This window comes from Heterocephalus glaber, unplaced genomic scaffold (assembly GCF_053883595.1).
Source record: "Heterocephalus glaber isolate CG9 unplaced genomic scaffold, H.glaber_assembly_v1.0 deba00001760, whole genome shotgun sequence".
NCBI classification, from domain to species: Eukaryota; Metazoa; Chordata; class Mammalia; order Rodentia; family Bathyergidae; genus Heterocephalus; species Heterocephalus glaber.
The window spans coordinates 3,814,588-3,819,019 of NW_028258457.1; positions in this window are offsets into that span (position 1 = coordinate 3,814,588).

Below are 4,432 nucleotides of genomic sequence, written 5' to 3' on the forward strand. Positions count from 1 at the left end.
AAGTACCTGAATAGGAAACTCTCTTTGTAGAGTCTTTACAGTTTTTCCCAGTAAGCATTCTTTAATAGCAAATGAAGGCAGTTCAGGCTCTGTTGGCTTAACTTGAGGAGGAGGAAGAGATTTTTCAATGAGTCTGTGAAGCCCATGGCCCAGTATGGAATTGTTGGAGGGTGATAAATTATCTGTCATTTCTCCTGGTACAGCTCACTCTCCAACCATGTTTTTTTTTTTTTTTTTTTTTTTTTTTGGTACCGGGGATCAAACTCAGGACCTTGGGCTTGCAAGGCAAGCACTACCACCACTGAGCTAAATCCCCAGCCCTCCAACCATGTTCTTATAGTCTTCATAATCTTTGCTATCTAACAAGTTTCATTTATTCAGTTCACTAAGTTGTTCTTCAGAGGGATTAGCAGGCATACGCTTAATAGAGGTTTGTTCCTATATGGGCTTTCCATGAAAAAACAATTCCTTCCAATCATGCATCATCTTAAATGGAATCAGATTGTCAACATTTGATAGTCTGCCACTTTATCAGACAAATCAAGTATTTGATCCAAAATTTCTCCGCATATTTTATAATGCTTTCTATAGCGAGCCCGAACTCTTTCCACAGCAATCTGTTCACGAACTTCTTTCTCTCTGAGGATTTGTTCTTCAAAATCAATCTTGGCTTGTTTTGCCAAAGCCACTTCTCAATCAAGAGCATCCTGCAAATCTTTAAATCATCTTTCCTCATATTTTCTCTGAAAATTCTGTTTTGCCATAAAACTTCCTTTTCATGCCGAATGTGCATGAGCTACACAGCAATCCTGTGCTCCTGTTGGGACTGTCCCATGAGCCCATGTATCAGCTGCTCCTCACCATAAGCCTCCTCCTGTGCTACGTGGATGATGAACTGGGCCATTAACAACCTCCGCCGTCTTTTCGTCTTTTCTCTTTGCTCTCATGCAAAAGCATCTTCTTGTAGGCGCTTCTGGATTTTTTGGGGGGAGGGGGTACTGGGGATTGAACTCAGGACCTTGCACTTGAGAGGCAGGCACGGTGCCACTGAGCTAAATCCCTGGCCCCTGGATTTTTTTAATGTAGTCATCATCTGAGTAAGTGTTTAATGAGTTGGTAGTTGTATGGTCTGCTGTATCTAAACCAGTCTTGGATGCCTTTCTTTTGCCTGGAGAGATCCTTTTTTATTAATGCTTCAAACTTCATGATCTCATCAGCAGCGACATCCGCTGTCTCTTGTTGCTTTTTCATCATTTTGGGGCCCTCAAGTGCTGTCAGAGTGTGACTTGATGCAGGTTTAGGAATCTGTATGACAGCTACCTGGATTTTGGCCATGATTTCATTTTGTCTTCTTCTGTTTAAGCATTGCTTTTGGGAAGCCTCATTTTTCTTTCTTTCTTTTTTTTTTTTTTTTGAAGTATTGCTCTTTTATATCTATAATACTACAACACTACTTTAATTAATGTTCATATAATTTCAAAGCTTCATAGCATAAAACTTACATGTGAATAATAATAGTTGTTTGCTACAGAATTTCTGTTCATTTATTTTAAGTTTTATATCAGATTTGGACCATGGCTCAATATATTTTTGTTTATAAAATAATTTTCACTAGTTATAACCCCTACTAGGACTATAATGTTACTAGTTTAAAGTATATATTTGGTTTCTATGCATTAGAAGTTTATTTATAAAGTTTCTCTCCAAAATGAATAATTTGATATTGAATAGAAAGATCTGATAAAAATTTTCCACATTTACAAATTCACAGTTTACCCCGCCACAACTTATATAGTGCTAAGTGAAGGCTCATGGCTTAGTTTTCTCACATTTATAGTCACACAATTTCTCACGGGCATGGATTTTCATATGTTGATTAAGGTGTGCACTCTGGCTAAAGGCTTTCCCACATGCATTACATTTGTAGGGTTTCTCTCTTGTATGTGTTCTTTCATGGTGATTAAGATGTGTCCTCTGGCTGAAGTGGGAAGCCTCACTTTTCATGTTTTGAAATCGTAAGCTTGCCAGAAACTGTGTGGAAAATGCCTTTGCAAATGGGATCTTCTAATCTCGAAGAAAGCTATCTTCAATTCTGGCTGCAGATCTTCATGAGCTCAAGCCAAGCCCTACAGCTAATACCAATCAGGGGATGCTGTCTTCTATTCTTCTGGAACTTCACGAAATCAAGCGAAGCCCTGTACCTGATACCAATCTTTTTTTTTTTTTTTTGTACCGGGGATTGAACTTGGGTCCTTGCGCTTGCAAGGCAGGCAGTAGAACCATTGAGCTAAATCCCCAGCCCCCTGATACCAATCTTCTGGCATGAGCTCTAGCCACAGCCCTCCAATTGATACTAACCAAGTTAGAGAGAGAATGGGGATGTGGATCAGTGGAGCCAGCGCCTGCCTACTAAGTACAAGGTCCTGAATTTCATCCGGAGACAGAGAGATGACGGAGAAAATGAATAGGGAAAAGGGAAAACAAGCTCCTCTGTTTCATCTTTTTTTTTTTTTTTGGTACTGGGGATCGAACTTGGGTCCTTGTGCTTGCACAGCAGGCAGTGAAACTACTGAGCTAAATCCCCGGCCCCCTGTTTCATCTTTTTTTTTTGGTATCAGGGATCGAACTTGGGTCCTTGCGCTTGTGCAGCAGGCATCCATTTCATCTTTTACGAAAGACCTTGAAGTAAATGCGACAAAATGCTAACACATTTATTTTAGTGGCAGGTACCTGGCTGCTTGTAATTCTTTCTTTGTAGATGCTTGTATTTTTAAATTTATTTTTCTTTTTTGTGTTACTAGGGATTGAAGCCATGGCTTTCCCACTGAGCTACATCCTCAGCCATTTTTCCGTATTTTATTTTATTTTGCTTTTTTGAGATAAGGTCTCCTTATGCAGTTCAGGCTGGTCTTGAATTATGTAGCCCAGGCTGGCCTCAAACTTGCAGTGATCCTTCTGTCTCAGCCTCCTGAATGCTGGGATACAGGCCTGGCTGCTCTGGGTTTTGTTTGTTTTTGGTACTGGGGATGGAACTCGGGTCCTTGAGTTTGCGTAGCAGGCGGCAAAACCACTGAGCTATAAATCCCCGGCCCTGTTTGTTTTCTTGAGACAGGATCTTGCTAAGTTCAGGGTGGCCTTGAACTCACTATGTACCCCAGGTTGGCCTCGAACTCATGACAATTTTCCTACCTCAGCCTCCTGTATGTTTTAAAATATATATATTATTGTAAGCAATTTACATTTGGCTTCCTTGTTTTGACCACATCCTGAGCACTGTATTCACACACCTATGTTATTGTTCTTCCAATCACTGCAGGATGGCCGAAAGGGGTGTTTTGTTTTGAGACAGTCTCTATAAGTAGCCCAGGCTGGCCTCAAACTCACAGAGATGCTCTTGCCTCAATCTCGCGGATGCTGGGATAACAAGCGTGCGCCACCATGCTCGCTCCTCCTATGTATTTTCTGTTTTGTTTTGTTTTTTGGTACTGGAGGTCGAACTCGGGTCCTGCTTGTGCAGGAGGCGGCGAAGCCACTGAGCTAAATTCCCAGCCCCCCTCCTATGTATTTAAATGTAATTGTGTGATGATGAGTAAATTATCAGGTTATCTGTGGGTTTGGTGGCTGAGGGCAAGACCACGCAGGGGATCTACTTGCAAGGTGATGTGCAGTCTGGGCCTCCCTGTGCCTGGCAGGTGTGCAGCAGCCTCCCTGGTCTGTAACCATTTGAGGCTGTGACACTTTAAAGATGTGACCACAACAAACTCGGACATTGCCAAGTGTCCCGGTGGTTTTGGGAGGCAAAATCCTCCGGTTAGAATTAGGGGACACTGGAGCGAAAGAAGGAGAACAATATTTGCTGTCCATAGTAATAGTATTTGGGGACCTTTACTACCTTTTCCAGTCAGTTTGGTTAATTTTTGCTTTGATGCCAGCCCAATCCCTGAGTGACCTTGGGCAAGTGACTCAGGCACTGTGACCGTCGGTATCATCTATGAAGTGGGGACAGGAAGAGGGCCCACAGCTCAGCACGTCAACATACTCTGGTGCCGTATGCGGCGCACGGACTGAGGAGCTGGACTTTACCACAGCGAAACCTACTCGCTCCCTCGGCGACCGAGCGGACTCACAGGGAAGCGCGGCTGCGCATGCGTAAACCCTACCAGCCGACCACGCTGGGCGTACACGCACCCGCACACGTGCACGTGGCTCTGTCTGCGCACGCTCCCTCCCCTCCCGCCGCGGGAGCTTGGCCAGGGTCGGCGCGGGAACTCCATTTCCCAGTGTGACGCGCGGCACGCCGGGAGTTGGGGAGGGGCAAAGTGTTCCTCACAGCAACAGAGAATACGCTGGCGTAAACTCTACCTCACGTACGCACGCACGCGCGGCGCACCCCTGGTACCGCCCCCGGAGGCCCCGTGCGGGAGCGCGCCCG